The following is a 12,055-nucleotide window of genomic DNA, read 5'->3' on the forward strand; positions in this document are numbered from 1 at the left end:
CGCCATAAACTTGATGATTCATTATATTACTCCCCACCTTTATCTTAGTGCCTTCTCGGACGCGAGGCCCGAGGGGTGAAAAAAAAATCCCTGGGAAAGCTACGGTATTTTCGCCGAGATACGATACTCTGCTACCGGTGAAAAAAAAAGCAGATGATCCGTGGTGCACGACGCGCAGGGAAGACCTCATTCTGCTTGATTTTGTAATCAGCAATCCTGCAAAAAAAAAAAGCAAGAAACCCGACAAAAACAGAAGCCTGTCAGTACGACGAGGGACAAAAAATGGCAGACAAGGGGTGGTGGAACCCGGGTCAGGCGACCTGGCAGGCAGACACATTGACCCTGGCGAAACCGATCTATGACTAAACTCTGAGAGTTGCAAGTTAAAAAGAGACTTTCTTGAAATCTCCCGCCGTCGCTGCGGGGTGTCTCGCTCGTGTTCGAACGCCGAGGACAACAACAACATCAACAACAAGCACTGGTCGGGGTTCCCGCCACAGCATAGCGGGGCGCCGCGGCCGACTGTCACATCAGTTTGCCGCCTTCCACTAACAACTGCATCGCGGCGGCACGGCGGCGAGATCTCGAACGACAACGCGTGTTTACAGGTCGGGCTGGCAGGCAGGCAGGCGGGCAGGCAGTCGGCCCGGCAGCCAGCCAGGCAGGCAGGCAGCCAGGCAGGCAGCCAGGCAGGCAGGCAGGCAGGCAGCCAGGCAGGCAGGCAGGCAGGCAGGCAGGCAGGCAGCCAGGCAGGCAGGCAGGCAGCCAGGCAGGCAGGCAGGCAGCCAGGCAGGCAGCCAGGTAGACAGCCAGGCAGACAGCCAGCCAGCCCTGTCGTCGGCGGCGACGGTGACGTGGGGACGGGGATTCGAGTCTCATACAAATTCATTAACGGGACGCGCTATACATCAGGGACTATCGGGGCGTATCGCTCGGCCGTCAAAGCCGCCGAGTTCATGTTAACACACTATACCCCGCGGCGACCGTGCCTGCCTGCCCGGCACTGCCCGGCGGCCCCAAAAATTTACCTTCGTAATTCGGTAATAAGCGTGCGCCCCGCCCCGCCCCGCCCCGCCCCGCCCCGCCCCGCCGCCGGCCCACCGCCCACTATCATCGCCCGTATCGGAACCCCAAAACGCCGACCGCTCACACGAGCGAACAACCAAACACACGCACACACGCGCTCACACACGCCACACAACACACACACACACACGACGTTATCGCATTAACGCAGTAGTGGAAAAGTTTTTGGACGGCGAAAATAATTCGGTGAACGCGTTCGCGTCAGCCAGGAGGACGGCGCGAGAGAAGTCTCTCTCTCTCTCTCTCTCTCTCTCTCTCTCTCTCTCTCTCTCTCTCTCTCTCTCTCTCTCTCTCTCTCTCTTTCGTCGGACACGTTGAAACACACTCGGAGATCGAGGTCAGAGACAGAGTTTGCATCGCGCGGCAAATCGTGTTTTTCGGCATGAGAAATTCGGCGCTCATGGAAAACGAAACTAAAACGTGTGTCGGAACATCGGCACCTGCTGGTTCAAGCGGAGGGTTCCGTTCGACGACGCGTTTCATCGGTCTCGGGCTTTCTTACCACGTGGAGCAGCTGGTGATTGACATGCGTGGTGTGTGTGTGTGTGGTGTGGGGGGGGGGGGGGGGTGTTGGTGCGTGTGCCAGCACTCCGCGCCCCGGGCACGCGATGAGCCTCCTGTCCGTTCGAGGAGGCGGTGCTCATCACCCGCCCCGTCCTCGCCGCACGAAAGAACGGAGGGCGTCGGGGCGACGGTCTATCGATTCCATGATGATTCTATGATGACGTCATGATGATTTCATGATGATAACATGATGATTTCTTGATGATAACATGATGATTTCATGATGATAACATGATGATTTCATGATGATAATATGATGATTTCATGATGATAACATGATGATAACATGATGATTTCATGATGATTTCATGATGATTTCATGATGATTTCGTGAAGATTTCATGATGATCATGATGATTTCATGATGATCTCATGATGATTTCATGATGATTTCATGATGATTTCATGATGATCTCATGATGATTTCATGATGATTTCATGATGATTTCATAATAATTTCAAGATGATTTCATCCTTGACGTTTTTATTCCAACCAGCCGATCGTGGGAAACGTTTATCCGATCGCAAAAACGAAAAGGCCAGCCGGAGAGCAGCCCGCGCATCCCGTGTCTCTTTTCGGCGACGTAACGAGGGAGCAGCCGAGCAGCTCGCCGCCGAGGACGTGGAGTGGCACCGCACTGCACAGCACTGCACCGCACGCTCGGCGGCATCGCCCTGGCCGCCAGCAGACTCATCCCGAGAGACCTCGCTCTGTCTCTCTCGCACTCGCGGGGCGTCCCGTGCAGGTGCGAGAGAGACAGAGCGACGACTCTCGGAATCAGTGTGCCGGTCTGGCCCTCATTAAAATGGTGTATCGAACGAGATGACGGCGAGCTTGTCCCGCTGCAGCCCGCCTCTCCGAAGAGGCCCTCAGCGACAAGTGGCAGCGTGGATGGGCAATGCGGCGGAGGGCGCTGCGAAGGGCCTTGCCGAGGTCTTGGGGCCCTGCACCGCCTTCAGGACGCCTTCCAGGACGCCTTCCAGGAGGACGCCTTCCAGGACGCCTTCCAGGACGCCTTCCAGGAGGACGCCTTCCAGGACGCCTTCCAGGAGGACGCCTTCCAGGAGGACGCCTTCCAGGAGGACGCCTTCCAGGAGGACGCCTTCCAGGACGCCTTCCAGGAAGGACGCCTTCCAAGACGCCTTCCAGGAGGACGCCTTCCAGGAGGACGCCTTCCAGGACGCCTTCCAGGAGGACGCCTTCCAGGACGCGGCGGTGGCGGACCGGAAGGTTTCGACGCGCTGCTCGAGGTGACGGCGGCGTCGCGACGCCGGCCAGCAGCAGCGGACTGATTCCGAGAGTCGTTTTCGTCGCTCTGTCTCCCTGGCACCTCTACGAGGTGCCCGTGAGTGCGAGAGAGGCAGAGCGACGAAAACGCCTCCCGGCCGCGAATGTCGCCAGTCGGGCGAGGCGGTGCGAGGCCGTGACGGCGAGGAGCAGCCGAGAGCGACGAAGAGCGCCGCCGTTTCCAAAGTTGACGCTTTTTTCTTCCCTGTCTCTCTTTTGCCGGAAAGGCCATTAGAGTCTTAATGAGGGGAAACGCTGCACCTGCGAGGTGTGTGTCAGCCCGCGCCAACGCCGCGCCGCGCCGCCCCGCCCCGCCACCCCAGCGACGACCCCCCGTCTTCATTTGGAGTTGGATGCATGTCTGGCTGGTCTGGCCGGGCCACCGGGTCACTTGCTGGCTGCCGGTACAGACTGGAGAGACATCCCAGACGACACAGGTGCAAGCCAAAAACAAGCTGCTCAAAACCGTTCCAGCTTGGGGTATCATCCTTTTAGGGTGGACTCTAGACGGACAAAAAAACTCTAGACGTGTTTCGAGCACCAGAGTCGCAAACAGGACTCACACCAAGCGTGTGACCCCATCGATGGATTCCTCGTTCGGAGAGCAATCCATTCATGGGGTCACACGATCGGTTCGAGTCCCATTTGACTCTCGAGCTCAAAACGCGTCCGGGATTTCGACCGCCTCCACCGGTCTTCTGGCCCACTGTGCGGCGGCTAGTTCCGCGGTTGGCAAGGGGTTGCAGTGTAGGGGCTGCGCGGCCAGCCGAAGGGTCCGCGGCCGGGCCGTTTGCGGGCCGAGCGGGTCGTGGGGCAGCAGGGCCAGCAGGCAGGGCCAGCGGGGCTAGCCGTGGGCTGGCAATAACCGACTATAAAACAGCGATAAAATTGACACGACCCTCGCTGGTTTAGCCGCCGCGATATTTCACACCGCCGGCCGGGCCGCGCTGCAGACTGATTCCGAGAGTCGTTCCGTCGCTCCGTCTCTCTCGCACCTACACGGGGCGCCCCATGAGTGCGAGAGAGACGGAGCGACGAAAACGACCCTCGGTGCTGCTGGCCCACGGCCGTGCCCCGTGGCCGGCCGGTGCCTCGTTGAAGGCTGCGCCGTTTTTCAGGGCGGAGCGACCTGCTTGAGCGTCGCGACGCCCCCCCCCCTCCACTCCACTGTTTGATCCAAAGCGGGCGATAAGTTGGGGGGCGTGTCCGTTCCATAATTCCTAATATATTGCCGGCCGGCGCGCTCGCACCGCCCGATCAGCCTCGCCGGCGCGCCACCGGGCCTACACGGTAAGTGCATGTAAGCGGCCTGCTAGTGCCCCACGCTGCAGGGCAGGCCACGACTTACGCCGACAATGTCCTTTTTACGCTCCAAAGGCACAGACATAGTTCACTTTTCTGAAGTTTGCGATATTTTTACAGTGGTGCGATCTCGTTACCGGCGATACCCCGCGCGAGTGCGCCCCGACGGGGAGTAGCGCCGCGACGCCGCGCGCCTGTCGCCGTGCGCCGCGGCTACCTGGCCGGCGTCTAATTTGATACACGGCCCGAGCCATAAATTGAGGTGGCCTGGAAAGACGTAAAAATGGCGTGTAACTGCGCGGCAATATATCAGGGACGGAGATGTAATTGCTTGTCACGTACCGACCCTTATGCAGAGCAGCCGGTCCGCGCTAGTGCTGCGCTAGTGCTGTCGACGAGGCGGCTGGGGAAGTCCCGCACCCCGCGCCCCGCGGCCTCGGACACCGCGTGGCCTCGAACATCGCGTGGCCTCGGACACCGCGTGGCCTCGGACATCGCGTGGCCTCGGACACCGCGTGGCCTCGGACACCGCGTGGCCTCGGACACCGCGTGGCCTCGGACACCGCGTGGCCTCGGACACCGCGTGGCCTCGGACACCGCGTGGCCTCGGACACCGCGTGGCCTCGAGACACCGCGTGGCTCGACACCGCGGCCTCGGACACCGCGGGCTCGGCCCGCGGACACCGCAGGCCTCGGACACCGCGCGGCATTGGAAACCGCGTGGCCTGTGGCCTCAGAAGCCGAGCTGCCTCGCACACGACTTGGCCTCAGACACCGCCCGGCCTCGGACACCGCGCGACGGTGGCCCTTCCGCCGGGAAACTTGAATGCACCGACGATGCCCGCCCGGGCCTTCACGCGATCGGCCGCCGATCCTGGCGGTGGCTTTCGGCAGCACTAGCCGAACCGGTCAGGGACCCTAATCAACGTATAAGTAATCTAGTGATCGGCCGGACGATTAGTAATGACTTAATGCTGACCGGGGTGGCCACCTTCACCACGGCCTGCCCGGCCACCATCGCGATTGAGCCCCGCAGCGAAATCGACCTCGGGCCGAAGCACGGCCTGCCGAGCCGTGAAACACAAAACACACACAACTTCTCTATTTGAGGGAAACATGAGGCGCCGTGAAGCAGGTCGAAAAAAAAAACAACAAAAAAGGAGGAAGCGAAAGAAAAAAGGCGGACCTCCGATTGCGGCCGCGGGGACTCGAACGCGGAACTTTGCGCCAAGTTCCATTATGGACCTCTCTCCGGTCTTCCTGTTCCCTCCCCCTCCCCTCCCCCGCCGGGCCGCGGCCCTGGACCGGGCCGGCCGCGCTCCAACTTGGGCCGATGGACTCCAATCTCATCCTATGCACACAAAAATTTCCTCCGGGGACGGTTCCTTTCATTACGGCGGTCCCCGTGCCAAATTTTGTGTCGCGGTGGCCAGTGGCTGCCAGTGAGCAAACAGCCCGCCCCGCCCCGCCCCACCCCGCCCCGGAAAAGAAGGAAGGAAGGTGAGCGACCCTCCTTTGTGCCTTTACCAACAACACACCGAGTCACTTTATTTGAAACTTTGCGGGTTCGGGTTCGACGACTTCCCCGCGGCGCCGTCCCCGCCGTCCCCGTCGTCCCCGAGATCCCCGTCGTCGTCGCCGTCCTCGAGCGGCATTTCTTTCTGAGGAATGCTTCCCCCGTCCCTGCGGCCCGCGGCGTGCGGCGGAGAGAGAGAAAAATACCGAGGCGAGTGAATCGGGACAAGTGAGGCGGAGAGAGAGAGAGAGAGAGAGAGAGAGAGAGAGAGAGAGAGAGAGAGAGAGAGAGAGAGAGAGAGAGAGAGAGAGAGAGAGAGAGGAGGGAGGGAGGGAGGGAGGAAGTAGTACGAGGAGAAGTGGGCGATGTCGTCGGTGGGACGCTAGCGGAGGCCAGGCGGAGGTGGGGGCAGCGGATCTGCAAAGTCAACCCGTACACATGCTGGCCCTGTCAAGACCAACAGATTAACAAACGAGCAGCAAGTTTGGGCAGGGCTGGGCCGGGCAGGGCTGGGAGGGGTGGCGGCTCTGCAGGGCTGCAAGGATCTGATCGGTCACGCCATGGTGAGTACAGGTGTAGTACTCACACATACACACACAAACACACACAGACACACACACATAAAGATGGAAAAGGTGGCGCCTGCACTGCAGCTGTCCGGTCAACTAATTTGGCCAAAGACCTCACGCACTTGCCAGCTAAGCGTTGCATACGTGCATGTGTGTGTTGAGTGAGAGCCTCACCGCGGGGGGTGGGGGGCTGCAGCGCAGAGGGCTATTAGTGTCCATTACGTTGCCGCATTCGGCCGATCCGGAAAAAAGTCCTCGTGTTGCTGCACGCGAGTCTCACAAATACTACAAGCACACAACACACCCACAGACACACACACACACTCACACACACCAACACACTCACAGACACACGACGCTACAATGCGGTTATGCCGCCGCCCCATATACTACTTTTGTGGATTTAAAGTAGTAGTCACACCCACCCACCAGGCATACACACCAGACACACTCTCTCTCACTCACACACACACACACACACACACACACACGCGCGCGCGCGTGCCTGTTTACAGAGACACACACTCACGCACACACCTGCACGCCATTTTGCATATGCGCATAATTCGCGAGCCATTTATTATTTGGGGATCAGCCATACCTCGGCCACACACACACACACACACTCACACACACACAGACGCGCGCAAGGCGGAACACGTTTCGTGCACCTTATACTTTCGGCAGAGTGCGCTGCAGTCGGAATTCGTGTCGTCGGGGTGAGGAAAAGGGGGGGGGGTGAGGGGGGATGCGCGAGCGGATTGGCGAATTAGTAGAATGTCTGGGCGAATGCCTGGCGCGCGTACTGCCGTACCTCTACGTACCGACTGCGCGACAATGCGGATGCATTCTGCTTCATGGCGCTCATGGCGTCGCCCGGCTGCTTTATGGCCGATAGGCTGATAAGGCGGCGCGGCCGAGGCGGGGCCCATGTCGCCGGGGATGCCGACCTTCAGGCCTTTCGCATACTTGCCGCGTGACGTCACCAGTTACGGTGTGCAAATCTGCAGGAAAATCTGCAGGCAAAATCTGCAAGCAAAATCTGCAGGCAAAATCTGCAGGCAAAATCTGCAGGCAAACCCTGCAAGCAAAATCTGCAGGTAAATCTGCAGGCAAACCTGCATGAAAATCTCTGCAGGCAAACCTCCAGGCAAACCTGCAGGCAAACCTGCAGGTAAATCTGCAGGCAAACCTGCATGAAAATCTCTGCAGGCAAACCTCCAGGCAAACCTGCAGGCAAACCTGCAGGCAAATCTGCAGGCAAACCTGCAGGCAAAACCTGCAGGCAAACCTGCAGGCAAACCTGTAGGCAGGTTATAGGCTGGGTCAGCTATAGTAAGTCAAGTCGGTGGGAGTCTCGAAATAAAAGGAAAAGGGAAGGAAACGGTTGGGCGAAGACGTATCGCTCGGAGGTATTTGAAGGGTTGGGGCTGACGAACGGGAACGAGGTGGTGGGGGTGGATTAGCAGCCAAGTCTGATTCCGAGAGCCCCTTCGTCGCTCCGTCTCTCTCGCGGTCATGGGGCATCCCCTGTGGGTGCGAGGGAGACAGAGCGGCGGAAACGACTCTCGGAATCAGTCTACTGGGTTGGTCTGGGCTATCCTCCACCTTCCATGCTTGCATCCACCAATGATGGATCGAAACGGTCTGCCAGCCCCCTCCCCCACCCCCTCCCCGGCGTTTGGTCAGTGCCTTAGCCCCTATCCATCACTCAGCTCTGCAGGCCTGCGTCTGGCCGCGCTGCAGTGTACGGCAAGCCTGGCGAACCTGCAACTCGAAAAAAAGATGCTCAGATTATGTCGTCTTGGCCTTCATTCTTTTATAAATCTCTGCACTCATTCCGCGACCGCTAGCTGCGGGTGCAGCGAGGCCGCGCGCTCCTGTGATTCCACGTCGCGACACAGCACCTTGTGGACAAAGAGGGAGAGGAGAGAGAGAGAGAGAGAGAGAGAGAGGAGAGAGAGAGAGAGAGGAGGGGGGGTGTACCCGCGTCATGCGAGCGGAGCACGCCTTGCACCAGAGACAGACAGACAGACGGACTCGGGTTCCTGATTTTTATTCCACATGCTTTTCATTTTTCAAGTGTTGGCGGCCCGCGGTGCGGCGCTGCGTGGCGCTGCGTGGCAGTGGCGTGGCGGTGGGGGTTTAATTATGATATGGTAATGCGTATCAATATCAGTGGATACTATCGCCGTATCTACACCGGCCGGGCGCGGCGAGCAATGCTTTCAGGGGCCGGCCTGACCGAGCGGCCAGCCAGCCAGACCGACCCTGAGTAAGGGGGTAGTGACTGGGAACGCCGACACAGAAATTGTTCCGTGCGGACGACAACGTATACAAGAAAAAATTCCTACTTTTTTTTACCGAAATAGGAATTCGAGAGTCAGGGCTAGTCGACTGGCCCGCGTCCTGTCTGTCTCCTACACGAAAGCCGAGCAAGCAACCTGCATGCATCCCGGAAAAGAAAACCGCCTCGCGTTACGTCGAAATGTATTAGAGACGCGGCAAATTGAGTTATTTCATTTCGAGCTGCCGGCATGCGGCACACTCCCAACGACAACCAAAACAACAACGACAACAACAACAACAAGTTGGCAACGACTCCTACACGCGCGCGTCACGGGGCATTTCACCGGCTAATATCGCACTCGTCACGTGAAATGCAATTTTGACGAACGCTCCAGGAATCTGGGAATCTTGCGGGGGCGTCGGACGACGGAGTCGCGCTCGTGCGTCGCGTGCGTGTGTTGCTGTTGTTGTTTTCTTCGGGAGGCCCGCCGCCGCCGTGCGACCAGCGCGCGTGGCAATATGTGTGTGTGTGTGTGTGTGTGTGTGTGTGTGTGTGTGTGTGTGTGTGTGTGTGTGTGTGTGTGTGTGTGTGTATGTGTGTGTGTGGACCGCAGTTTGGAGAGGGGAAGCATGCAGAGTGGAGCAAGCCAGCTCGAAACCGCGGCGCATATTGCAAATCAATTTAGCAGCGCAAAAGACGCGCGGGCGCGTCGCCGTCGAACCGAGTCGAGCCGGGCCGAGCCGGGCCGAGCCGGGCCGAGCCGGGCCGAGCCGGGCCGAGCCGAGCCGAGCCGAGCCGGAGCGCGCACCTCTATCGGGCCGACAATAGCGGGGCGAAATTGGTTTTCGAAGGATGTGTACAAGGAGAGGTAAGGACGCGCGTCGAACTACGGCGTTGGCCAGAGGGAGTGAGGGTGCGGGGCGCGAGGGGTTGGGGAGGGGGTGGGGGGACGTGGAAGCGGCGCTCGCTCGCTGGTGAGCGTCTTACGAACAGAAAAGAGGCTTATTGAATGAAAGCTGGTGTAGGGTTATTTGGTGGAAATTGACTCGAAGCTCGCTACTTAGCCTTTTAGGGCGTAACCATGTGTGACTAGGCCTCTTACGGGCGGTGGAGCGTGGCGCGGCGTGGCGTGATGTGCGGCGGGCAAGAAAAGTGCCTCCACGGTGGGGATCAAAACTTGGAGCGAGCCACTTTCGGTATTTGCTTTCCCGGTCTCGCCGATCTGCTCGACAAAACACACGTCCTCGCTCCTCCCCGCGCTCGGCTGCCCGCTGTTTGCGGTTTCCCGCTTTTCCGCCCGACTTGATATTTTTGTTGACAGTGGCGTGGCCGGGCCGGTCCCCGGCGGCCCGGTCCGCGCGCCTTCTTTGCTGTGTTTTAATAGATCTCGGCAAATACGAGTCATATTTCAGCGCCGGCCGTCCCAGCGGCCCTACATGGCGCCCTACACCGCCTGCAGACTGATTCCGAGAGTCGTTTTCGCCGCTCTGTCTTTCTCGCACTCACGGGGCGTCCCGTGCAGGCGCGAGAGAGACGGAGCGACGAAGACGACTCTCGGAATCGGTCCGCTGCACGGCTCTGCTAGGCAGCGCGACCCTCTGCCCACGGCCCATGGTTCCGCCGCGCTGCCGGCTGCTGTGTTTGCACGGCGCATATTCACCAGTTTGGCTTTGGATTGGTCCCCGGCAGCGGCAGCGGCTTGGGACACTGTCGGCAGGGTGAAATCATTCATAGATCAGAGATTTCAGGAAATCTTAAAGACTCGTGCAGAAAAAAACGGTTCTTGCTTTTCCTTGGTTGTGCATGAGACATAGGCGATTTCTGAGAGAAAACGAGGAACCGTTTTTGCCCTGCAGGCTGAGCAGAGTGGAGCGGTAACGTCGTCCCCAACACGAGCCGTCCCGAAACGAAGTTTGGCTCTCGGACAGCAGACTGATTTCGCCAGTCGTTTTCGTCGCTCTGTCTCTCTCGCACCTATACGCGGGACGTCCCATGAGTGCGAGAGAGACAGAGCGACGAAACTGACTCCCGGAATCAGTCTGCGGGCCTTGCCGGGCCGGCGTGCTTCAGCGCTCTCCGCCCGCATCATAACATATTCTCGGGCGCCGAATTTCATCGCGCAATGAATTTATCGGTCCCTGGGGCTTCCATGGATTGGGGCCCCAATCAAGCGGAACCGTGCTGGGCCGGGCCCCAACCCCGCGGGCCGGCAGACCTCTCATTCCGAGAGTCGTTTCCGTCGCTCCGTCTCTCTCGCACTCACGGGGGCGTCCCCCGTAGGTGCGAGAGAGACAGAGCGACAAAAACGACTCTCGGAATCAGTCCCCGTTGGAGGCGGGCTGGGCCTCAACCCCTTGAGGGAGGCGAGGCGAGGCGGTGCTGCTTGCCGGCCCTGGCCGCCTCGAAGAACGACTCTGCGTTGCGATCACCAGCAGCGAGTCTCTTCTTCGTATTTCGGGCTTTTATTGGAATCGAAACCGAGGTGGACGGGCGGGGAGAGGTTAGCTTCTTGGAAGCATCGGGAACACCTTGCAAGTCCAACAGTCCGCCGTCCGTCCGTGGGTCGGTGCGGCTTGCCTCTCGGAATGAGGCGGGGGTGGAAAGGGGGGGGGGAGACTACCGCACGCGGCCGCATCGGCCCGACAGAGACAGACAACGGGACAAACAGCGGCCACTGCTCGGAGCACATCTCCGGGGATCCCACGTCTGGCTCGCACCCCGCTAGGGGCCCCGCCGGGGCGGGGCGGGGCGGGGCCTGGTCCGAAGGGGGTCCCAGGGGCGTCGAGGGCGGCTAGCCCTGCCTTTGGCCCGTGCTAGCCCGCCGCCGCACTGTTCGGCAGGGATGAAAAATTCGGCGCATTTTCGCACGGCGCCGAAATCGTCGCACTGCTCTGAGCCGCCGCACCCCGCCCCGCCCCACCCCGCCGGCAAAAGTTTCCGTCGACGAAATCAAAGCTGGAGCCGCGCCGTAAGTGGGCAAAGTGGACCGATGGACCTGCGAGGGGGAGGGCGGGGGGGGGGGGGGGCGGGGGGCGGGCGTTTCAAAAGTTGTGTGTGCCTCTCCGCCTCGCCGCGTCCCGCGCGCGTCCCCGTGCTGCGATCGTGGCCCAATCAGGGACCTGCAGCGTGACGCCGTGCCCGGCCGTGCCGCTCGTGTCGTCGTGACCCCACGCGGCGCGCGGGCGCCAATTCGCAGAACAGCGATTTAGCGCGCCCCGGCGGGGCGGGGCGGGGCGGCCAAAAGTTACTTTACGGCCGGAACAAATTTCCACTTCGAACTCCGCATCGCCCCGCATTGCCGTCATAGCGCCATCTGTACAGGCCTGACAGGGCTCACATGGGGACGGGTTAGGGACGGCCGGGGGGTGGGGGAAGGGTGGGGCTACTTAACCGCCCTGCGTTTAAGACGAATGAGCGCAAAAAAAAAAAAACGAGAGAGA

This window comes from Thrips palmi, unplaced genomic scaffold (assembly GCF_012932325.1).
Source record: "Thrips palmi isolate BJ-2018 unplaced genomic scaffold, TpBJ-2018v1 HiC_scaffold_16, whole genome shotgun sequence".
NCBI classification, from domain to species: domain Eukaryota; kingdom Metazoa; phylum Arthropoda; class Insecta; order Thysanoptera; family Thripidae; genus Thrips; species Thrips palmi.